Raw genomic sequence first — 26,087 nt, forward strand, 5'->3', positions numbered from 1 at the left:
AGTTCAGAGCCCCAGAGGAAAGCTTGCCCACTGAGTGAAGGTCAGAGATCAGGACGACAGAAATCCCGTTTGGCCTTCCAAGGACAGGCCAATGAGTTAAAAGAGGTGAGGGTCAGAAATGACCAGGGGAGGGGCCGCCTGGGTGGCTCAGTCGGTTAAGCGTCCGACTTCGGCTCAGGTCGTGATCTCATGGTTCGTGAGTTCGAGCCCCGCATCGGGCTCTGTGCTGACAGCTCAGAGCCTGGAGCCTGCTTTGGATTCTGTGTCTCCTTCTCTCTCTGACCCTCCCCTGCTCATGCTCTGTCTCTCTCTGTCTCAAAATAAATACAAACATTAAAAAATTAAAAAAAAAAAAAAAAAAAGAAATGACCAGGGGAAGCACCCACAATGACCACTCTTCATGCTTAAGCCAGAGTGGCTCTTAGCCCTCACTGCACATTAGAAGCATCTGGAGAGTTTTAAATGTATTAATCCCCAAGCTCCACACTCAAAACCTCTATTATCTCTTTAGCGCTCCCCAGTTCATCCTGAAGTGTGAAAAGGATTGAGAAGCAATGCATTAAACCAGAACAACACTAAGTTCATGACTTCCTTCCATGTGTGTCCCGGGAGTTACCTCACACTCCGGGATGACTTAGTTGGGCTCTTGAATTAGGTTACTCTGGATGCTAGATGGTGGTACAGCAGAGGAGAGAAAAGGATCCTCCCTAGAATGGAGAAAAAGATGAGCCTAAGTTTCAATGGAAAATTTACCTGCTTCTTATTCTGGGGTGGAAGAACTAGAGAATTAATCTATAAACGGAAGCAGTAAGAAAAGGAACATAATCCGGAGAAGACCCCTGCAGCTAGAGTAAGGTGCTTATCCTTGTAATTGTCCTTGTCCTCAGCCTCAAGGTGAATTTGACTTATTTTCTACCATGTCCAAGGCTTAAGGTAACAAGAGAATTTATAAGCAACAATAGCAATTGTTAACATTTGCCAAACACTTACCATGTGCCCAGCACCATGCGAAGTTCTTTACGTGGAATAACTCTTTTAATGCTTAAAGCAAGTCTATGTGGTGGGTGTTAACATTTTCCCCATCATACAGGTGAACAGAAACTGAGGTACAGAGAGGCCGAAGAAGTTGCCCAAGTTCACACAATTGTCAGAGCTGCGATGGTATCCCAGGAATATTCCTCCAGAGTTCACACTCCTAACACCACACTATATAGCCTCTCAGTCCCCATGTGCCCTGGGGTAGGTAATATTCTCCCCACGTTACAGGTGGGGAGACTGAGGTTGAGTAATTTTCTCATGCTGCCACATTTCCCCACTAGCACAGCCTGGACTTGGAACCTCCAAGTAGAATATACCAGAGGGGCTTAGGACAGTTAGGCCCAGAGGCGGGAAGATATCTCTAAATGCCCATCTCTTCCCAACACCACTCCATCCTGCACACTCAGAAGCTACACATGCAATCATCTTTCAAAAGAACTGCATTCAAAAAAATCCACCCACGACCCAAACCAGCACTGGCATGCACGTCGAGTCTGAAAACGGCACGTAAATAGAAGGAAAGGGTGAATCCAGACGCGCTCTAGGTTGGGCAAAACATCTCAAATTATTTGTTTCTAACATTTTGCAATTGGCAAGACCCAAACCACATTTTTCCAAGCATTCTCTTCTCCACCCCAACCCCACCCCCACTGCCCCGCTTTACATTGTAAGCCCGTGTGTATTTCCCCAAAAATGTAATCCATATGTGTCTGATCCGTTTACACTTAACTCATCAACTTGTAGTTTGCTGGGAGTTCTTTGCTGCCCATGAAGCCTTCTGAGACCGTCTGTGAGGACTTCAAAAGGCTCCTTCAGGCTCTTTTCTTAGAAATAGGAAGCTACATTTAGCTAAGGGCAAGTAGAACTGAAAATGTCAATAGGAAGGAAGAGGTTCTAGGACCAAAAAGTTTATTCTTATTTTCCACAAGGCAGAAAAGCAAGGAGAGGCCCCCGAGGTAGTACATCAAGGTCCTAGAAACTTGCTCTGGTTGGAACACCAAGGCCAGGGGTGGGTCCAATTTTGTTTTCAGCCACATTCACAGTCCCTCTGCTGCCACGGCCCCCACAGTGGCTCTGGAATGTAATGGAGAGCCAGAAGCACGTCCCTGACCTGGGTCACCAGTGATCCTGATGGTATCAACTACTTTGGTGGAACTAAACCCCATATACTGGGTTTCTACCTTGGCAGCCAAAGATCTTGCAAGTTCTGTTTTTCTAACTGCCTTAAACGCACACACACACATATAGACAACCAACCAAACACTTCTCAAAACAAACCATTACATCTGATATGCTTTAACTCATCCATGTTTTTTGGCTTTAGCAAAAGGTTCTAGTTTGGGGTTTGTTTTTTTTTTAATTGCTTAAGTTCAGCTAACTTGTGTCCTTCGGGAAAACTGATCTATGTAAATGTGATTTAACTAAAGGGGTTTGAGCCATTCACATGTGTTTTACATTTTCTAATCATCCTGAGCTCTGTACATAGTGAGCAGACTGAAAAATGATGGTGGTCTCATTTCAACATCAATTTTTAGCCAATCTATCTCCCAAGAATGCCGAAAGACGGCTGGAGAGAATCTCACTTCCTATTTCCAGACAATCAGAAGCTGATATTTATGGAAACCCTGGAAGTGTGTGAAGTTGATTGGACGGGTAGAAGACTCATCAGAAGACAGCAATTCTTTACAATGTCTACATTCTTAAAATTGGCCAAAACTTCAGCAAAGATTCACTTGAACTATTCTATTTCCCTGATTAAATTCAACAAACATTTAAGAAATGCCTACTGTATTAGTTTTCTATTGTTGCATAACAAATTACCACAACTTTAGTGGCTGAAAACAACATACATTTACTACCTCATAGTTTCCATGGGTCAGGAGTCTGCGCATGGCTAAACTGGGTCTCTGCTCAGGCTCTCATAAGGTTGCAATTAAGGTGTCAGTCAGGCTACATTCCCATCCGGAGGCTTGACTAAGGAACCATCTACTTCCAAGTTCATTTGACTTGTTGGCAGAATTCACTTCCTTGTGGCTACATAGCAGAGCTCCCCATATTCTTGAGAGTTGTCGGTCATGAACTGCTCTCAACTCACAGAGGCCACTTCAGGTCCTTGTTGTGTGGGTCCTTGCTCTTAAAACATGGATGTTGACTTCTTCGAATCCAGAAGGGGAATCTTTTCCTTTGGGAAAGTCTAGGCTGGTTTAAAGGTCTTTCACCTGATTAAGGCAGGCCCACCAGGATAACCTCCATTTAGGTTAACTCTAAATCGACTGATTTGGAAACTTCAGTATATCTGCAAAATCCCTTTCCTTAATCATATAATGTAACCTACTCAGGGGAGCAACACCCTTCATATTCACAGGTCCCATTCACATTCAAGGAGGTGTGTATACCAGGAAGGTGGGAAGCTTGGGGGCCTTGGGAATCTTAGAAGACCCTTGTACATATACCTGTACAAGGGCATGGTGATCTATAAGTTATGAATCCTACCTTCATGAAACTCATACCCTATTCAGGGCAGTGGATACGCAACAAATAATTACTTCATGAGATATTTTCTGTAATAGAGGGATGTTCTGTGTTCAGAAAAGCACAAAAATGGTCACAGAGAAACTGGGATTTGTGAGATAAATAGGAGTTCAGCAGGCAGGCAAGTATGGGAAAGGGGCATTTACATGGGGTTGGCTTGAAACAATATGGTGTGATTAACAGTTATAAGGAATTGGATTTTGCTAACAGCTAAAGCAAATGTGCTGAGCATTTTTATTTGCTTTATTTGGACTTATCTTCTTAAAATAAAAAGAAAGGAAATGAATTGCTTTAAAGCCTGGCTGATGGACCACACGTATGCGTGTGTGAGATTTGCTGCATGACTCACCTATTTACAGCCACCATGAAAATAAAACCGAGGGGGGAATGTATAACCAATTAACACTCCAACTGCTATGGGCTGAATGTTTGTGTACCCTCAAAATTCATATATTTATGCCCTAGTCTTCAGCATGATGGTATTTGGAGGTGGGTTCTTTGAGAAGTAATTAAGTCATGAGGGTAGAGCCCTCGTGGTGGGATAATAAAATCCTTTCTCAATAAGAAACATGTGGGGCACTGGGTGGCTCAGTCGGTTAAGCATCTGACTCTTGACTTTGGTTTGGGTCATGACCTCATGATTCGTGGGTCCGAGCCTCAAGCCTGGGATTCTCTCTCTCCCTCTCTCTCTGCCCCTCCCCCGTTCACACACGCTCCGGCATGCTCACTCTCGCTCTCTCTCTCTCTATCAAAAATAAATAAGCAAACATTTAAAATTTGAAAAAAATAAAAAGAAAGATGAGTGAAATGATCTCTCCACCATGTGAGGATACAGTGGGAAGGCAGCCATCTGTAAACCAGGAAGCGGGCTCTTGCTAGGACCCAACCATGCTGGCACTGTGATCTGACTCGCAGTCTCCAGAACTGTGAGAATCGAATGTGTGTTGTTGAAGCCACCCAGCCTGGGGTATCTTGTTACGGCAGCCTGAACTGACGAAGGTACCAGCCCTATGAGAAAATATGCTTCTGGGTCCCCTTTGGACAGGGTAGACCTTTTACAATCAGAAGCTTCCCTTGAATTGGTGTTTCATTCCAGAAAGGTGGATAAGCCCACCCCTACAAACTTAACAACGGGGAAAGCCAAGGAATTTCTGTAACCCACAGCGCAAAGGACAGCAACTGAGGCTGGCCATGAAGTCAGACCAATCCCAGCACCTGAGGACCTGTACCCCATATCCTGGTACTTTCACAACTTGAAACAGGATTCACTTTTGAAGCCTGAAGCCTCTGACTCCTCCACCACATTATATAAACGCAGGCCAGAAAGAAAATGCCTCTAAAAAACACAGGAGTTTCTATGTCAACTCCAAAATACCTCCTGAGCCACTAGGAAGATGACAATACTACAGAGGAAATGCAACCATCATGCAGGTGGTTTGGTCCACGTGTTTCATTTCCATTGTCAAGTGCAACCGCGGGATACTATTTCCTGGTTACTCAGCACCACTCAGGTTGGAAAGCCCTATGGTAGGGATGCCTGGGTGGCTCAGTCGCTTAAGCGTCTGACTTCAGCTTAGGTCTGATCTCACGGTTCATGAGTTCGAGCCCCGTGTTGGGCTCTGTGCTGACAGCTCAGATCCTGGAGCCTGCTTCGGATCCTGTGTCTCCCTCTCTCTCTGCCCCTCCCCCACTCACACTCTGTGTGTGTGTGTGTGTGTGTGTGTGTGTGTGTGTGTCTCAAAAATAAATAAGTATTTTTTAAAAAAATGTGAAAAGCCCTATGGCAGAGGGAGCTACTGAGATACATTAGGAGATGTGCACTCCAGTTTCAATTCAACGTGTTCTTCCATATACCCAGGATTGGTGGAGGACAAATTTTCCACTCACAGGGATAAATGGGTTTTCCAGACAACTGAAAATCTTGCTAGCCACAGGATGCTTGCACATTATTGTTTCAATATTGGAAATTCTCCTAAGATACTGGCATATATTAAGAGCACAGGCCCTGGAGCCAGGATGCCTGGGTTTGAATCCCAGCTCCACCACATGCTCACTGTCTGACACTGGGCAAGGGGACTAACTTCTCTGCATCTCCGGGGACGGTCCCTAGTTCATAAATAGTGGTGAGGGTTAAATAAGTTAACTACACAAAGACATTCACGTACCTGGCACATAATAAACATCTCAATAAGTTGTTACTATAAGACAGAATGTACAATATAAAAGATAAGTGAGGCTCTTTCTCAGGGTCATTTTCATAAACACTAAGCAAAATACTATATATATATATATATATATATATATATATATATATGTACATATTATATATATGTCCGCTCTTGCTAAATATATGTAAATACATACCCATATATAAATATATGCACAAATATATAAAAACATGCCTTTGTGACCCACTGAAACGTATTAGGAAGATGACATTTACCCTAAATGACCTCAGAAGGTGGTTTTTAATGCCTTGTGTTTGTCTTTTTAAAACATTCTTGCCTTCTCTCATTGGTCTCACTGCTAGCCACAGTCATGTTCTGGCTGTCTGTCTTCCTCCTCTGAGTTGTTCTATTCTTCCATGACTGGGAAACCAGATTACAAAGTTTGCTATAACTGTGAGTAGAAAAAGAGCACAGAGATTTGAATAGCAGTCCTACAGGCTCCTTTATGAACCAAATGTATGGGCTTGAAACTGGGCATTGTGTCATGTATTTTGACTGATCAGAGGATAGCCTCTTGCTTACTTTCTTTCAGGATCTTGAACATATCCTGAATCTGTGGTTTTCAGCCACTCCCAGAGGGCCTTCATGCCCTGTGAGCGCATCTCAGGGGCCTCCTTGGTGGGGGGAGGAAACAGGCAAAGAGATGTTTACCCAGTAAGGCTCCGAGCCCTCCACTCCCACTTCAACCAGACAAGTTCTGATATATGTTTTATGTAATGGAGCTCTGCATACAGGACCATTTGAAAAGAAGGTTCCGCTGCTAAATCCATAAATAAAGTGACAGCTACTGTTCTACAGTCATGTTTGCCAGATAAATGACATCGGGACATACACTCTTTTCTGTATGTTTGAAATATCTCAAATGTAAAAAAAAAGAGGGAGAGCCACAAGTCAAACCATCCCTGGGAATTAAGCATAACAAGAATTCATACATGATATATGAGACTAGACAGCTACAGAAAGCATTTCCAAATAAGCCACCATAAGTATGATTTGTAAAAAAAAAACAAAAAAACAAAAAAATTTAATGAGATTAGGCTAACCTCATGTCTCACCAGAGACTCACCAAGTTAAATGTAAATAAATGTAAAACAAGTTACAATTTTGAGAAATCTAAAATGTTAATGATAGATATATATCGATGTGAGTGAGTTGCATGGTTGGGAAAAGCAGAATGGGTCACAATGATTTGTCAATGTTTCTCCAGAACTCACCAAAAGAGATTCCAAAGGCTGACGCCATGTTTCTATTCAGAAAAATCCTTAAAAGTGAAGACGGACACATTAGCATGATGTAACTGACCTTTCAGCAACATCAAACTCCCTCTTGTTCAAACTCTATCCTTGCTAACTGTATCATTTAGGACTGTTTTGGCTGCAAAAAACATAAAACACAAAAGAGACTTTTTTAAAAGCTTAACCAAGATCAAAATGTATTTCTCTCTCACAGTCTGGAGGTAGTTAGCCCTGGGCTGGCACAACACTCTACGATTTCAGGGATCGAGGCTTCTTCTACCTATTGCTCTGCCCCAGGTGGCTTCCATTTTTAAGACCCCTTCTGATCCAAAATGGCTGCTAGAGCTCCAGACATTATGACTGTGTGCCAGACAGCAGGAAGGAGGAAGAAGAGAAGGGAACTGCCCTTCCTTTAAGAAGACTTTTTAAAGTTTCACATACCCCTCCTGTTTACATCATATTGGTCACAACTTAGTAGTAAAACCACACTTAGCTGCACAGAAGGCTGGGAAATGTAGTCTTTATCCCAGACAATTCTGTGTCAAATTAGGCATTCCATTTCTATGAAAAAAAGGGAGAACAGGTACTGGAAGACAATAAAAGTCTCTACCGTGCCAACTCACCTCCCGATTTCTATTTTGACTTCCTAAGTGGACTATTCAACTGAAATAGAGTGGTATCCCCATTATTCACTCTTCCCCCAATTACACTTTCAAAATTAATTTTCAATTCAACGTAATGCCACAAACATTTGTTAAATACCTACTGTGAATGGAATGGAATACTATTGGAATATGGAATACTATTCAGCAATAAAAAGGAACAAATTATTAATATATGGAACAACATCAATGAATCTCAAAATGATTATGCTGATTGAAAACAGCCAGACAACAAAGAATAAAAATGTTATATTCCACTTATATAAAATTCTAGAAAATACTAACTAATTTACAATGGCGGAAAGCAGAACCTTGGTTGTCTGGGAACAGTGGGAGGAAGGGAAGAAGAATTGCAAAGGAAACTTTGGGAGCAATGGATATGTTCAGCATTTTGATTGTGGTGATAGTTTCATGGGTGTATATATGTATCAAAACTCATCAAATGGAAAACTTTAAAAACGTGCAGTTGATTCTACATCACTTATACTTCAATAAAGCTATAAAACACTTTAAAAAAAGAATCTATTACATGCCTGACACTATGCTAGGCACTGAGGATACAAAAAAAGCTATGATTTCTGTCCCCAAGTACTCACAGTACAGTGCATTGTTTTGATGAATAAAATAGGCTTATGGGTGAAGATGGGGTGAGTGGCTCCCCCAACACCTGATTTAGTCTTCAATAAATGGACAAAAGCAAGGCACTCAGTCTACAACTGAGTATAAGATCCTGTCCCATGTGTCCAATGAACCCCCAGAGCTCAGCCTGAAGCCCATGAGTTTTAACCACTTTATAGTAAGGAGCTATGTACATGTACATGCCATCCTTTCAATCTATTTCTACATACGGCTCTGGATACATATAAGGAATAATATTAGTACTTTAAAAGCCCCAAAGTTAATTGTGTCTTTTCTGCTTTTAGAAATGAAATCCAAAGGCATGCTTTCTTCACTTTTCACATCTGTGTTGCAGAGCCAGCAAGGATCACATGACAAAGACAAGTAGTTGGCACAAAGGAATCTTTAGAAGGAATAGTCTAGCAAGACAGATACTTAGAAACTGTTTCCAATGACCACGACTTCTCATGTCTTGACATCTCTTGGTGATGCTGTTGTAGGGTGGGTAACATTGCAAGAGTGCACAGTTAAGGTCTGGAACTGTCAGATGTTGGCTCACGGGCAAATATTATCTATCAAATTCCTTATTTTCTCCTCAATTTTGCACCCCCCCCCCTCCAGTTCCTAGGGCTTTTGAAGGTCATTAGGACCTTTCCTTAGAACTGAAAACTATTGCTCCTACCTTTTCTACTTTGAGAAAAAAAAAACTCATAAAAGAACAGTGGCGGCCAGGGTTTGGGAGGGGGAATGATAGATGAATAGGACAGGTGAAATAGAGTGGTATACCCATTATTCTCTCTTCACACAGAGTACAGAGGATTTTTATGCCAATGAAGATACTCCGTATGATACCATAATGACAGTTACATGTCATTATACATTTTTCCAAATCTATAAATTTTATACTACCAAGAACAAGCTATAAACTATAGACTCTGGGTGATGATGTTGTGGCAATGTAGCTACATTAGTTGCAACAAATACACCACTCTGGTGTGAGTGTTGGTAATGGGGAAGGCTACACATGTGTTGGGGTAGGGGGTATATGCAAAATCTCTTTACCTCCATATCAATTTTTTTTGTGAACCTAAAACTGGTCTAAAAATATAAAGTCCGAATAAAAAAATCAACATGCAAAATGGTAATCAACCTCATTAGAGTTGTATAAATTCTAATAAAAAATAAATAAAAGAGAGATTTCTTCCTAATATATTAACTTTTTAATTACAATAATCAAGATACTTCTATACAGTAGGTAGGGGTGTATATTGGCATGTTACTCTGGACAGTAATTTGGCAAGATATACAATGAGCCTTGTGTAAAGTTCCTGACAAGGTATGCATAAAACATTTCCAAAAGATGATACAGTAAAGTGTTAATTGGTCTTTAAAAAAGTTATCAGTTGCTGAGTAGATAGCTTCTTCATTAAAAAAAATAACAAGATTAGATCAATTCACGAGCCATGCCAAATAAAGAAAATTTTCTTCCCATCGTACATGAGGCCTTTACTGGTGGGGCAGCCCTGAGCAGGGTGTGCCCTACAGAGTCACATCAAATCCTGCCCACAACCCAAAACACCTCCCCCTTCTATCCCTAACCACCCCTAACACTACTGTACTAGTGACCTCTTTAGATTAAGATGCTGAAGCTGAATTGTCCTCTGGGAAAAGAAAGCAAAAATCCAACTGGCCCACACTGCCCAGAAGTCGGGAAGGACAGTGTAAGGCAACCCCATGGGGTTGGTTTGCATGATCACCTTGGACCTGGTGGGAAAGGAGCAAAGGACAAGGTGAGATGACTGAGGTGATGACAATGAACTTTGGTTATGGGAAATTTTCTTGAAGGCCAGTACTTCATATTGTAAAAAAACTAATCTGGAGTGAAGCGATGAATTATTCCATACAAAATCACCAAATCTTAATTCTTTTCAAATGTTGATGTGTTCTCAAAGATCCACAATTCAAAGCACTCCTTTCATTTTTATTCAATCTCCTAATAAAAGCAGACTCCTTGTCCTCATTAAGTTCAATTTATTGGCACTTGAAATGTATTGACTTACTAGTATATGATTGCCCTAATTTCACTGGAAGTTCCAAAGCCAAGGAACTCTGCTGATGAAAATAATCCCTCCCTAACACTTCCTTTCTCACCGGGCACTTCTGTGCATTGAAAACACATTTTCAGTGCTAACTAGGAAGGGCTTTCTTAGTTCATATCACATTAATCTTGCAGCCTTAACATTTTTACTGAAAGTCTGTTTCTTCTACAAGTCCTTTTCTTAAATCACTTTCAGAATGGCCTGAGATACTTCATCAATGAGAAGGCAGATGTGGAAGGAAGGAGAGAGAAATCAGTGACAATCTTCAACGTTTGTTCTCTAATGACAGGCAGCTCCTGAATAGAACGTTTGAATCAACTACTCCCTTCTGAAGCTGATGGGAATTTAATTCTGCCTGAAACAGAAGTCCCTCATCACGATGTGGTTTGCCTGAGCAGATATTTAGGGGCAGGGGGAGGAAGGTTTGGGACAAGGAGATGTCAAATATGGCCATCAAAACCTAACATTGTAAAGCCTACCTGTAAGACACTCATAGCTGCAAGTTGGTGTCAGTTCCAATTCCTAGCATGTCACAGAGGCTTTTACCACATCACCCTCGCAAGCACATCCACAGCTTGCTTTATGCCCTTGGACAAGCCACTGCTCACCTCTGAGTGTCCATTCTCATCCATATCAAGACAAGCCTGGACAAGGGGACAGTCCATTGTAATCTATTCTGTTCTTGAATCCAGTACATGGAATTATCTTCATCCTCCCCTAGTGGCCATGCTTTGTCTTGGTGCCTTAATTCTTCGTGGCATCACTCTTCTTAAGACTCCTCAAGGAAGCATAGCCTGATTTTTTTAAATACCACATCCAAAAGGCAGAGAGAGAACTTCTTCAGGTGCATGTTAAGGATGGTTCATGGAGAACAGTTGGTGAAAGTCTACTATCCGCTGAACGGATCTTCTAAACACCATCCACGCAGAGTGGCCCAGAGCTGGGGATCAATTTTGCCCCTCAGGGCACATCTGGCAACCTCTGGAGACATTTTTGCCATAACTTGGGTGGGGAGGGGGATATTTTTATCATCTAGTAGGTAGAAGCCAGAGATGAAGCTAAACACCGTGGAGTGCACAAGACAGCCACCAACAACAAAGAATTATCCAGCCCAAAGTGTCAACAATACCAAGGTTGAGAACCCCTGGCGTAGTCCACAGAATCAGTACTATTTGGTGCAGCCAGCTCCCCAGAGTTGATCGTATGCATCTTTTTCCAGTTCCTCATTCGTAAGATAACTTTAGCAGCTTGAAATTGACCATTGGGGGAGTACTTACACCACAGACATCAGCACACTCCACAAAGCAAGGCAATTCTATTTCTGAAAGCCAGCTGTTAGGATAACTTTTTTTTTTAATTTATTCTTTTTTTTTAGTAATCTCTACACCCAACATGGGGCTCAAACTCACGACCCCGAGATCAAGTCGTATGCTCTTCTGACTGAGCCAGTCAGGCGCCCCAGGCTGAGATCCAGCTGTTAAACAGCTGCCAACACACCGCTACTCAGAACCAACACATGATATACCTGATTCAAAACTCAAAGGTGGGGTGCCTAGGTCACTCAGTCAGTCAGTGACTCTTGATTTCAGGTCAGGTCATGATCCTAGGGTCATGAGATCAAGCCATGCATTGGGCTCTGCACTGAGCATGGAGCCTGCTTGGGATTCTCTCTCTCACTCTCGCTCTCTCTCTCTCTCTCTCTCTCTCTACCCCTCTCATCCTCCCCCTACCCCCACCCACATTCACATGTGTGTGCGTGCTCTCAAAAGAAAACAAAACAAAACTCAAAAGCACTTTCAGCAAGAAGGCTGCATTGTGGAAAACTAGAGATGATTTTACATATGGGCAAAGAGTCTGACCTCATAGCACCACCATGCCAAGAGCAACAAAGAAGAAAGGAACAGTACAAGGAACACTGTGAGCAGGTATTGGAAGTCTCTCATGTCTTGTTGTTTTGTTTGCTTATTCATATACACCCTGCCTTCTTTGGGGAAGCATTTGAGGGGACCATTTAGGGAATAAGCAATATGCTTGTTTATTAAAATCCTCAGAAGAGGGGCGCCTAAGTGGCTCAGTCAGTTAAGCATCCGACTTCAGTTCAGGTCATGATCTCGCAGTTTGTGGGTTGGAGACCCGCATCTGGCCCTGTGTTGACAGCTCGGAGTCTGGAGCCTGCTTCAGATGCTGTGTCTCCCACTCTCTCTGCCCCTCCCCCACTCATGCTCTGTCTCTCTCACTCTCAAAAATGAATAAATGTTAAAAAACATTTTTTTTAATCCTCAGAAGAAATGTAAGATGGAACGATAATAATTCAATACACTTTATTTTGAAAACTTGGACGTACAAAAATAAAGATCAACACACAACAGGTGCAAAGCCTGAGAAGCAAGCAAGTCAGTTTTTCCAGACTCAGCAAACTGAGAGATGTATTTTCCTGGCGGGTCCTGGAAGTCAGTAAAGCTGGACTCCACTAGATCCCCCCACGAGGGACTCTGGGGCCAACCACTGCGGTTCGTAAAGGGCTTCACCCAGACGGTGGACACCCTACAAAAACTCAAGCCACATTGGAAGGAAACCCTTTCCCGAGTTTGCTCTTTATTGCTGTCTTGATATTTGCCTCTGGTTGCTATGACAAAATCTGGCATTGGAATTTTTCTGGGAACAAATAGGAAATAGTTGTGGGAGGAGATTCAAGACCCAACGCACATTTAGGTTTGGTTATAAACACTCATGGTAAAATACGGCAATGACTCATTAAACCCCCCCAAAAAGGAAACCCCAAAATATTTTTAAGCCCCATTCAGCATGACTTTGTTCCAGAGGTGACCAGCTAGAAGCTCTTTGTTCTAGACAAGGTCACCAGCTAAACAAACTAATAGGGGAGACTACTGACCAGTTGAGGTATTGGTCACCCTATGCCAAGTCACCCTCTGCTTTCAGTGTGCTTGGTTTCTGGAGCTGAAAGTGCTAACCCCACACAGTAGAAATTTTCCATTTGCTAGAGTTTAATTATTTTGTCCAGCCTCACAGAAGAGAAAACCAGGGCTGCAGCCATTTAAACTCTGGCAGCGAGGGTCTGGGAAATCTTACGAGAGCATTCAGGCCCAGGACCTGCCTTGGATCCAGATGGGCTGGGGGTCTCTTTGTCTTTGTATATGTTTATCTAAGGCTTCTGTATCTAAAATTTTTTTTCTGAATCTCCACTTTTGACCTAAGCCCAATTAATCTCTCGGTTAACATCCACTAACTTGTCTTCTAGAGCCAGCCTTATACGTGAGAAGAGGCATCTGCCACCATACAGAGTGCTCTGAGGAGAGTGTGGAAGCTTCTAGAGCCAGCCTTATATGTGAGAAGAGGCACCTGCCACCATACAGAGTGCTCTGAGGAGAGTGTGGAAGCCCACTTCACCCCATGTGGGCTGGTAGGCACGACCAGGCGTCCATAGCATGGAAGGCTGCCATCAAACACAAAGGATGTGGGGAGATGTACTGAAGAAATACCCTACTGATCCTTCAAATGGCCATCTGGCTCCAACCTATCTTTCCCATCCTATCCCCATATGCTCCCGAATGAACATACACCACTCCAGATAGGGTCCTATCCCACCACCTCTTCCATCTGCCACAAATGCCTCAGAAATAATGATTAAAACACAGTTCCACATACGGCGATTTTTATCTCTCAGAATTTCTCTAAAGGGAAAACAGATCTATTTGGATGAAATAGTGAAGCAAGCTAGTTGGAGAGGACAGGCAAGATCTCTAGGGTTGTTCCAATAGCAAACAGTGGTCATTGGACTACTATTCATAAAATAAGGAAGGAGGGAAAAGCCGAGAGGTGACAGGAGGCTGGGCCTGTGTGGGAGGGACTAAAGAGTATTAACTGTGAGACTATCTAGTGCTTGCCTCTACCTGGCACTGTTCCGACCTCTCTATATGTATCACTCACTTAACGCTACCAACAACCCTAACAAGTAATTAGTAATATTATTCCTATTTCACAGATGGGGAAACAAAGGCCCAGAGTGGTTCAGTAAGTTGCCCAATGTCACTGGGCTAGGGGACGGCGGAGCTAGTGAGCAGCAGTCTGCAGCCTGGCTGTAGTTCTGTGCTTTGAACCCTCTATGCAACTGCCCTGGTGCGTAAGCCTCTGGTCACAGTTAAGGAAGGACAACAAAGCAGGAAGCTACAAGGATTTCACCAAATATAAGAAACCCTACTATTTTATGTATTGCCATGACAATGTGCCAATTATACTATGACACACCATCACAGTAAGGCAGATTCTGATTCAGAGATATCAAATGTTCAAATGTGAAAAAGGTGCATCTTAGATATAAAATACAGTATTGAAGGGGGATTATACACATGTTTGCTGCAGAATATGCAGTGACATCTCCTCCATCTCTCCTTGAAATCCCCAGTGAAGCCCACCTTTCTCATTAATGCTCTTGTGGATACAGATTCTTGGGGGGAGGCAGCGGCAGGGAAAACCCGTAAAGATGCCATGTGTGTAGGTGTGTGTGCATTCACGGGCATGACGCGCAGGTGCACCCATGCCTGCAGGCGTCGGGGAACACATGCAGGGCAAAGACAATTTTAGCGAGTTCAAAAGTATCCTGCATTTAGCGACACAAAGAAAATATAGCTTCATTATTTTCTATAATTGATCTAATCCTTTTCCCCGAGCCCTTCACCTTACTATGTAGGGAGGGAAATTAAAACAGCAGCCAGCCAATCATTTAAACAGTCTCCTAGATATTTCAATCTTGCAGTTTTCCTCCCCCACTTTCCCTTTTCTCTCCAAGGTGGCCCCTGGGGGAAGAGTTTACTTTACCTGGTGCTGGCATGAAAGGGGACGGAGGTCCTCGACCCACATGATTCATACGCGCAGGTCCCTGTGCCATCCTCCGGATCCTCCCTGGAAGGCCTGCATGCTGAAGTCGGTGGCTGGTAGGGTCTGCAATGGGCCGTCCTTGCAGGGCCCTGCTGCCTGAGCTCCACTCCGTCCTCACAGAAGCCATACACCGCCTGAGGTCCAGCTACGTTTCCCATGTGATCTCCAGCCTGGGAGTCCCCACGGTGGCAACGCCTTGGGGAGTCCGTCAGTTGGGGCTCCTCACGGCACTCACATCACTCTTGTTCAATGAGCCTCGGTGTGACTGCGGAATCCTTCCCGTTGCCGCCCAATACGTCAGCATATTAAATAAGCTCTCACCATCCTGGATCTACTGGTGATTCCCTAAGAGGCACACCTGTTGGCCATTACCTGCACCCAGGAGAGAGTAATCGCCTGAAGGGGGAACACAAACGTTAGACAGACATGTAATCAGTACTGGCTGAATTAATAAAGATCTTTATCACCTACTGAACATGTGAGCATGGGTCCTAGTCCTAATTCTAGTAAACATTAAACCATCTATCTTCCCTGAGGGAGAGAGGGGAATGCATGCCGCATGCACATGTGCTGGTCGGGTCAGGTCTGCTGCTGACCTCACCCCCCCAAGGATAACCTGACCCAGTGGAAGCAAGCGTGGCATATGTGGGTATGTCCGGAGTTTGCCCAGAACTTTGGGCTGCCATGGCTGAGAGGCTGAAGATCTGATACTGAAATCTCATCCATTTCATCTGGATGAACCCACCAAGATGTCAAGATGGAGCTCCAGGCAGCACGTGGTCCCCTCTGTAGACTAGAGCTGCCGGACATGGAGAAGCCTGTCCGGGCCAGACAGCAGCCCCCGGCTCTTTCTCCACAGTCCGGCTCTTCCTCTTCCCAGAATATCTATCATCCGTCACCTCAACTGACCCTTTCCTCTGTCCAATGAGTGGAGTGTTTGAATTCCACATTTTCCTTTGAAAAAAAAAAGAAAAAAACCTTCAGAAGGCCAAATCAAAAAAAAAAAAAAAAAAGTGTGAAAGTGAGCTCTAAAAAAGAGGACACAGGGGAGTAGTATTGCCCCCGTCTCTCAGGAAACAGGGCTCTCTGGACCCTACACCTCCAGCCCTCCACTGGCTGTGCCCCTTTTCTGCCCAAGGGGTCCCAAGCCCACTTCCAGAGCCTTCCTACACCCGTTCTCTCAAGAGCAGGCCACATCTCCAGTGCACACACCACTAAGCCCAAGAACCAAGAAGTGGCCAAAGGGTGGCTCTTTGCCACCATCCATCAAGGATGGAGCTTGGACGTGCAGGCTGGGATGTCTACATGTGTGTGCATGCCGCACCTCTCGTGAGGGGCTGCCAGGGAAGGGAGGGAGGCCACAGGCAGTGGGTACAGAGTCCACAAGCCCGGAGCCACCGCACTCCTGCATGGCACTCCCGGAGCCTCCAAATTCTTGATTCAAATCTGCCCTCTGTGCAGGTATATTTGTCAACGCAAAAGGATGGAACATAATTTTATTTGTTTGTCAGCTTCTTGATTTATAACTTTTAAATATTTAGACATGATATGTGAGCCTCCGTTTTTACACCTGCCAAAGCCCCACAAAAGTTAGGGGAGGACCCGGAGAAGGAAGGGATGGGCAACTCTCTACATCAAAAAAGACCAAAATTGTTTCTCTGCTGTGTGGTGCTTAGAATAATAGCACATGGCATATACTCAAATATTTGCTGAAAGAGAAAAGAAGGAAGGAAAGAAGGAGGAGGCAGGGAGAGGGAAAGGAAGGGCTTGGGTTAAAACTTTCACACGTTTGGAGTTTGTTTTACAGAGTCAGGCTGGAAATCAACTCCTGTCTCTACCATCCCACCTGCATGTCCTTGGGTAGGTTATTCGACATCTCCAGTCCTCATTTCCTCTTCTGGAAAAAGGGGAAGCCATGCCTATCACAAAGTGCAAACAAATAAATATTAACTACTTACATTATTCTCACCATCAATGTTTATTATATCCTCCATCCCCTTAAACCCATTTAATTTATAAGTCATGTTCTGAGGACCAATTTGTTTCAAAGAATCTCAGGGAAGCTACTTCTACTGATTGATGTGCCCCAGATGGATAGAGAGCTATTTCATGATCCCCATTTCAGCCCCACCAACATCCTCAAATGCCCCTCAACCACCAGAGCAGACGTTGCTGGTGCCCCATCCATATCCCTGGGCACATATGCTCTCACTACTCGGCAGCCTGACTTCCAGCTGCCAGCCCCAGAATTACTTTGCATAAAGGCATCCATCCTCTTCCAGACCCTACTTGGCCACTCGAATGGCAGGACAGAAGTGCCGTAGAATTAACGTCCAAGATGCAGACTTCAACCAACATCGGATGGGAACTTAAATGTCCCAGCTCTGTCACTCCTGCAGAAGATAACTCCAGGGTGCACAGTCTATACTGAATCCCAGCAGGGTCACAAGATAGTTGCTCTTGGTGGTAACTTGCTGGATAATAATTCCTTTGGTTGCTACACAAAAACATATGAGTACGCCCACGCCAGTTACTATGCCCAGTGAATGTGCCTTCTAATCGCCCAGCGCTCATGCCTTCGCACTTGTTAAACATTTTGAAAACCACACTTCGCATTTAACCAATAAGCTGCCCCCCCACGTGCTTCTTGAAAAACATCAACATTCTATAAAACGAGATCCAGCAGCAATTTCACCTAAGAAACTAATAAATATTTACTCTTTCCTCCTTCCTACAATGTGGCATTAAAATTCAACAGTTAAGTGGAAGAGAACAGACAATAAAAGATCATTCAATGCTTCCACCCACATACAAAAGCCAGCAAACGCCACGGATTTTGTTGTTAGTTTTGGAAATTTCCCCATATGTCTAAGTGAGGACCATGACCCCACACAGTCTATCAAATAGGGCATCCGCTCAAATGTACTTTTGTACTTGGCAGTGACCTCAGGGCTTGACAAATATGTTGTCTCTGTGTTTTTATTTATTGTCCACAATCCTTTGGATGGCAACACATTCTGAGGTTAAAACAAATGTATTAAGATCCCAATATGAATGGCACATAACAAAAAAAATGACCTAGATCTAGATGGGTGAATGCCAATCCAAACAGTGGCTAAACTAGGCAGCTGTTTGCAGTTAGGTCCAATTAACACGTTTTAAACACGGCAGTGCTGGGAACCTCTTTGAAGTGTGTGGCTGGTAAAGGTTTTTCTTGAAAGGGGTTTCCTGGTGGGAACCAGTCAAAACCCACAGATGAACAACTCAACTTACCCTTTTGACTTACGTGCCTTGTAGAGTTCACAGTTTTAGAGTTCATTTTCCCCAGGTATGTGTATAAATACTTCAAACATGTAATGAAACGTCTGGGAAGGTGTCTTTCCTGAAAGAACATTTTCAAGCCAGGAAGAGGAAAGCAAGGGCAGTCTGTCGAAATGCCAATTTGCAGTCTGTCGAACTGCCAATCTCTACTGGAAACATAAATTGCAAAATGTTTATGTAATAAGCATATGAGGGCATTGTCTGCCTTGAAATAAAAACTCCATGAGGGCAAGAACTTTGTCTCGTTCATCACCGTATCCGTAGCGCCTAGACTGACGCACAGCAGGCTTACGACAGACACTAGTTGAATGAGTGGATGGGTGGATGCATACCAAGCGAACAAACAAATGCATGAATGAAGTAATAAAGTGAATTAATTCTACACACGTTTGGAAAACCATAAGCTAAAGTCCCTAACCCACATGTGTGTGACACAAAGGCACCACACACACACTCAGAGAAAGGGAGAGGACTGTCTTAATTCTCCCAATTATTTTGCTGGTGCTGCCTATTTGGGAATAATTTGGGACTTAAACCTCAGCTTCATTTTTCATATCTGACAAAAAACTGAAGAATGGCGCCTGGTTTATTTATTAAGGAAGCAGTAAGTTTTCGAGGACTAGTGAGTGACAAAACTAAATGGCGTTTGGTTCCGTAGTCCCGGACCAGAAGAGGCCCCGACATCGCAGTGCTCCATTCCTTGTGTGGTTCCTGAGCCTTGTTCACTGACCTTCCCGCATGACCTTCTCATCCGCAGACACGAGGACCAGCCACACAAGAGAGCTTTGGAAGAAGAGGTAGGGAGACGTCTTCTCTCCCTCCAGTCCTGTATCTGAGACAGAAGGGTCTGTGGCTTTGTTACAAGTGAGGCAGACAGGAGATGCTCTGTAATCAGTGGGAGATCTGCTAGGAGAACGGGTTCTAAAGCTGGGCTGCCCATTAAAAATGCAGATTCCTGGGGCACCTGGGAGGCTCAGCCGAGGCCACCGACTTCAGCTCAGTTCATGATCTCGTGTTTGGTGAGTTCGAGCCCCACATCTGTGCTGACAGCTCAGAGCCTGGAGCCTGCTTTGGATTCTGTCTCCCCCTCTCTCTGCCCCTCCCCTGCTCACACTCTGTCTCCCTCTCTCTCTCAAAAATAAATAAACATTTAAAAAAAATTTTTTTTTAATGCAGGTACCTGGCTCACAGCCCGCAAGGCTCGGACTCAGTGGGTCTGGGATATAACTCAGGAATCTGCATAGAAACTACAACTCTGGTCATTGTCATGCAGATGATAAATTATTAAGGACACGGGTTAGAAGGAAAGTATTCTGGAAGGAGAAAAAGTTTCATCCCTGAGTGCCTCCAGAAAAATAATTGGTCTGGTTGGGTGATGCCATCCTGGGACATCTCTTCAAGGACATTCTGAAACATCCTCTAAAAAGATCACAACTTGCTTCAATTTAAAAGAGAAAGGTGTAACACATATCCTTTCTTTCCTGTGGTGGTAGATCTCTCACACATGCGCATATACACATATCATCAACCAAAGTGTTTTCGCTCCTGAAAAATCTACAAACTAAAGAAAACACCCTTGAGCGCAATCTGAGAAACCATCCACTTCTTCTAAAACTCCTTTTCCCTTCAAGGAAATTCAGAGGTTCTCTATATCATCGAAACAAACAAACAAACAAAATAAAACTAGAAAATAGAAGTTGGAAATACTGATGCTCAAGAAAAGCAAGGAGGAGGAGTGCAGGTGGCAGCATCTAGAAGCAGAAAAGAGCCGAATTCACCCACAGGACAACCTCGCAGGACAGAAGGGAGGGCCGGAACAGAGCTGGACTCCAGGACAGCACTGGAGTGACAAGTTCCTGCAGCTTGATAATTTAGAGACTTAGAACGTATCTTTCCACATAACAACTAATTTCAAAGTCAATGGTGTACTCCTTGAAGACAGCCTGGAAACCTGGAAACTTCGAGACAAACGGCCTGTTAGCTTAGAGGAGCTCAGTGGTTTAAATCCTCCATTTATCATGCCTGCATGAAAGGATTCCTCTGTAAACAGAGGAGCAAGACCACACTGCCTTGTATCAAGATCTGCTCAGCATTATTTTCCACTGGGCATGTGGTTTCTTCACGATTTCACACACACACTGTGCACACAGCGGAAGCCTTTTTTTTTGACAGGCTCCTGGGCTTAGCCTGTTTGTCCTACCTTGGGAAGCTTAAAGCCACAGACTCTGCATCTACGGGACCAACGGGTCAGACCTCCATCTCTCCCCGAGCCCACCATCAATATCTCTCCCCTTCCCACCCTGCCACCATCAGCGTCTTTGTTCTTGGACCCCTCGGCATAAACAAAGGTACTTGCTTTTTGCTTCCTTAACATAAATATGGTTTTAAAAAATTAAGTGGTAATTGTATTAAGCATCTTATGACAATTATATAACACGAGACTCAAATCATTTCTGTTGACCCCCAACCATTAGGCTCATGGCAAAGGCCTTGTGACTGTATGCTGGATACGGGTGACTTGTCACAAATGTCGGGAGGGAAGAGAAGATACCACATTCAGAACAGGCTAGTTTATGCTGTGGCAGCAAACACTACTCAAATCTCAAAGGCCAAGAAAAGGCCTCTTTCTCATTCCAGCACATCTTCGTCACATGTAGCCACACACGTGGGAGAGGAGAGCACAATCTCGCACCAGCAATTACATGCTTGGTCTGGTGGGGACACACATCACGTCCGTTCACACCTTCCTGCCCAGAATAGGTCATGTGGCCCAACCCTAGTCACCCAAATAACAAGGGGGCCAGGAAGTAAAATCCTCCCCCGTGCATGGAAGTCAAAGAGTCAGAAAGATCTGGATAATAGCACTGATGACCACCAAGAGAGGAGAAAGGAAGGGAGAAGAATCCAGCAACTGACTGCTAATGAGGAAGACACACTGAAAAATCTCACCTATCGTCACTGACTGCACCCTGGTCCTGATTCAGCAGCAGGTCCTGCTGCCTATAAAATCCTGCCAGTTTTGTAATCTCAAAACAATAACAAAGATTTTTATCTAATTATGTAAGTTTTTTTTATGTTTTCATTGGCCGTGCATGAAATAGGCATTCTCAAACATTACTTTTGGTAGCAAAATTAATCAGGTCTTTCTGGAATATTGCTGGTTATGTGTAGAAAGAATAAAAGTTTCATTACCGTTGGCCCTGTAATTCTACATCTAGAAATGAATCCTAAGGAAAGAAGCAGAAATGCAGATAAAGATACATGTAAGAGGATACTTTCTTAATAGCATTACTTACTATTAATGTTCCAAACTGGAAGTAGCATAAATGTCCAATAAAAGAAGATTGGTCAAATAAATTCTGCTGCATCTACATGCTAGAATAGTCTATAGCTATTAGATGAAATGGCTCAGCAGACTGGTGTGTCAATACAATGGACTATCACATTGAGATTAAGAATAACAATTATAGGGGGCACCTGGGTGGTTCAGTCGGTTAAGCGTCTGACTTCGGCTCAGGTCATGATCTCACGGTTCCTGGGTTCGAGCCCTGCATCAGGCTCTGTGCTGACAGGTCAGAGCCTGGAGCCTGCTTCAGATCTGTGTCTCCCTCTCTCTCTGTCCCTCTCCTGCCTGTTCTCGCTCTCTCTCTCAAAAATAAATAAATGTTAAAAAAAAAAAAAAAAAAGAACAATTATAGGGGCACCTGAATGGCTCAGTCAGTTCAGCGTCTGACTCGTGGTTTCAGCTCAGGTCATGATCTCGTGATTCATGAGTTTGAGCCCTGGATCAGGCCCTGCACACTGACAGCATGGAGACTGCTTGGGATTCTCTCTCCCCCTTTCTCTCTGCCCCTCCCTGCTTGTGCTCACCCTCCCTCTCTCTCTCTCTCTGTCTCTCAAAATAAATAAACTTAAAAAAAAGAATCACAATTATGAGCATGATCTATAAATATGAAAATAACTACATGAAGTAATGGTAACAGGACAAAATAGAACTCAATGATATACACGTTAAAATTATATATGAAATAAATAAAGTCTATATTAAATTTAGAAGGGACTGGCGCATATAACATGATGTTTCAGGAGTTTGAGTTTTTCTGGTGATTTCAAATTTGTTCAATGCTTGTTTAGTTGATGAAGGAGAAAAACAAGCAGGGCAAGGAGAAAAGGGAGAGTGAGAAGGAAATAAAAAAGGAGAGAAAGAAGGACGACAGGGAGATGGAAGAAACAGACAGTGGAAGTAGAAGGGGCGCAGGGGGAGAGAGGATTGAGAAGGCTGGCTGCAGTCAGCATCCTGTGCTCGATCCTTGGCAAAGTCCTGAGGCGGTTCCTTCTCTGCGAGCTACACAAGCACAGTGTGACGTCAGTCCATCTAAAGTATGCTTGCTATTCACTAAATACACGGAAAGTGTAAAAAAAAGACCCTCGATGCCTCTACATCACACTCACAGACAGTTGTCACATAGGAGAAGGAGCTTTGGCGTCGAAGCAGTGTGGCCACCTCGAAGGTCCACCAGCTACCCAGTGAGCTGGCTTGGTGTTTCTGGGGTAAATGGTGCTTGATCTGGCCAATTCCCAGTTGGTGGTGTTGATGAGCAAGGCTGAGTGGCAAGTCTGGGTATGGGCTTGGTCTAATTCCTTGTGCCCCATCCTTAAAAAAATTTTTTTTCAACATTTATTTATTTTTTTTTTTTTGGGGGGGGGACAGAGAGAGACAGAGCATGAACGGGGGAAGGGCAGAGAGAGAGGGAGACATAGAATCGGAAACAACAGCCCAGAGCCTGATGCGGGGCTCGAACTCACGGACCACGAGATCGTGACCTGGCTGAACTCGGGCGCCCAACCGACTGCGCCACCCAGGCGCCCCCCTTGTGCCCCATCCTTAAAGACAAAACAAAGGACCCAGAAGTTAGTATTAGAAGTTCTCAAACAAGTAAGCAATGTTTTGCAACTCAGTAGGCTACAAACCATGAGATACCATCACACATCCAGCAGAATGGGTACGATTTAAGACTGACATTATTGGGGCACCTGGGTGGCTCAGTTGTTGAGCGTCTGACTCTTGATTTTGGCTCACGTCATGATCCCAGGGGCATGGGATCAAGCCCCACGTGGGCTCCGCACTGAGCGTGGAATCTGCTGGAGATTCTCTGTATCCCTCCACCCCTCACCCCTGCTTGCAATCTCTCTCTCTCTCTCTCTCTCTCTCTCTCTCTCTCTCTCTCTTCCTCTCTCTCTCTAAAATGTAAAAAAAAATAAAAAAGACTGACGGTATCAAGTATTGGTAATGGGATGATGAACGGGAACACTCAAACACTGCTGGTAGAAAATGGTACAGCTACTCTCGAAGACAGTCTGGCTGCTTTTAGTGTAATTCCACTCCTACATTTGTACTTGAAAGAAATACATGTGGGGGCACCTGGGTGGCTCTGTTGGTTGAGCGTCGGACTTCTGCTCAGGTCATGATCTCACGGTTCGTGAGCTCAAGCCCCGCATTGGGCTCTGTGCTGACAGCTCAGAGCCTGGAGCCTGCTTCAGATTCTGTGCCAACCTCTCTCTGCCCCTCCCCCACTCGTGCGCTGTCTCTCTCTCTCTCTCTCTCTCAAAAATTAAACAAACATTAAAAAAAATTTAAAAAGGGGCACCTGGGTGGCTCAGTTGGTTAAGTGGCCGACTTCAGCTCAGGTCATGATCTCGCAGTCCATGAGTTCGAGCCTCGCGTCGGGCTCTGTGCTGACAGCTCAGAGCCTGGAGCCTGTTTCAGATTCTGTGTCTCCCTTTCTCTCTGACCCTCCCCCGTTCATGGTCTGTCTCTCTCTCTCTGTCTCAAAAATAAATAAATGTTTTTTTAAAAAATTTAAAAAAAGAAATACATGTGTATACCCACAGAAAGACCTGCACAAGAATGTTCATGGTGACATCATTCATAATAACTCACATTTGTTCCATCCATCTCCTTTCTCTGGGATGACGGACTGCCCAAGGCAACGGTTTTCTCATGGTAGAGCCTCTCGGCACAAAAAAGCAGAGGACACTTGTCATGCCTTTTGAAGTCTCACCTAGATCTAACATAGGGCCACTTCTGTCCTTTTTCTTTGGCCACAGCAAGACCTGTGGCAAAGCATTCACGGAGCATTTACCGCAGGTCTGACTCTTCTCGTGCATTTTCATCTTTCCAACAATGCAATGAGGTGGGCACAAGTATTATCCCCCTTTATAGCTGAAGAAACCAAGACTTGGGAAATTAAACAATTTTTCCAAGTTACAAGACTAGTAAATGGCAAGGATTTGAGTGCAGAGAACCAGACCTAGAAGCTCCTCACCCTGAACCATTAGCAGATCCCAGATGCGGCTTGTTCTCGACTTGCCCAGCCATCACTAAAGCCTGCGGAGTGAGCTGGAGCATACATTTTTAAGTGGCTTGAAAAAAATCACTTAACCTGTCTCGCTTTCAATTCCTCCTCATGTAAAATGAGAATTATATTGGATCTCTAAGCTCATTCCAGGTATAAATTTAACGCCAAGATTCTGTGAGCCCGGTGGAACATTTACAACAGCTGTGAACGGATAATTTGCTAATCACTAAAAGCGGGCCTGCAAACTACCAGATTTCAGCATGAGCAACTGTATTGTGGGAGGACACAGTGAGATGGTGAAATCTCCTTATGTAGAATGGATACCAATTTAATTCCCATTTTTTTAAATATTGAATTTTGGGTTGTGGGTGATCCTGAAAGCACTAGAAAAAAGTAATTCGTTGTAAAATTAGATCAATTCCTCTGTTAATGCAGGATTTTGTCTCAGTTTCCATGGAAGTATAGTTAGGCTTCTGGCAGTGGGTCTTATCCTCTACACCTTCTCCATGAGAGAAAAAAGCAGAGTGGGGTCGATACCCAGGAGGGGGGCCTCTGGGTGTTCATTCAGACAAATCCCATTCCAATAAGAGCAAGAATAAGTGCTAAAATTGCCTCACATCTATTGTTTCTTAAAATAACCTAACATTTTCTGAGGATTTTTTAAAACATACTTCTCCAGTCTCCCTAAATGGACTTACAGACTCAGAAAACAGAGAGAGCTTCTTCTTGTTTGCATCTCCATGATCACTTGGTACTGTACTGTCATAAAACAGGATGGATGGATGGATGGACGGACAGATGAACAGATGGACACATGGATGGATGGACAGGTGAACACATACAGTATCTCTGTTAGGAATGCTCTTTCCATCCCACTCTACACCTTTCTCCTAATTAATTCCTAGTCACATGCTGGTTATCAGATCAAACATTGCTTCCTCAAAGAAGCCTTCCCTGATCGCCCAGTCAAGGGGGGCAGGTTCCTTCATTTTCCTTTCACAGTGCGGTGTTCCCTTCTTCAGAGCACTGATGATCTGTGTGTAGTTATTCATTCATCATAGAATCAGGTGTTTCATGTTGATCTCCTCATCAAGGCTTT

General features: G+C 43.8%; 1 long non-coding RNA gene across 3 annotated transcripts in view; it reads right to left on the reverse strand.

The window, feature by feature from the left end:
• Window positions 1–17,944, reverse strand: part of LOC125167935 (uncharacterized) — a 79,121-nt gene extending 61,177 nt beyond the window's left edge. For all 3 annotated transcript variants that reach the window (XR_007153000.1, XR_007152999.1, XR_007153001.1), the window contains exons 1-5: window positions 17,562–17,944; window positions 17,155–17,227; window positions 16,054–16,262; window positions 15,249–15,704; window positions 617–707 (exon numbers count right to left, since the gene is read on the reverse strand). This is a non-coding gene — a long non-coding RNA (uncharacterized LOC125167935). The remainder of the gene's footprint in view (window positions 1–616; window positions 708–15,248; window positions 15,705–16,053; window positions 16,263–17,154; window positions 17,228–17,561) is intronic.
• Between the last annotated feature and the right edge of the window lie 8,143 nt (window positions 17,945–26,087).

Source organism: Prionailurus viverrinus, chromosome A1, assembly GCF_022837055.1.
Source record: "Prionailurus viverrinus isolate Anna chromosome A1, UM_Priviv_1.0, whole genome shotgun sequence".
Classification (NCBI taxonomy): Eukaryota; Metazoa; Chordata; class Mammalia; order Carnivora; family Felidae; genus Prionailurus; species Prionailurus viverrinus.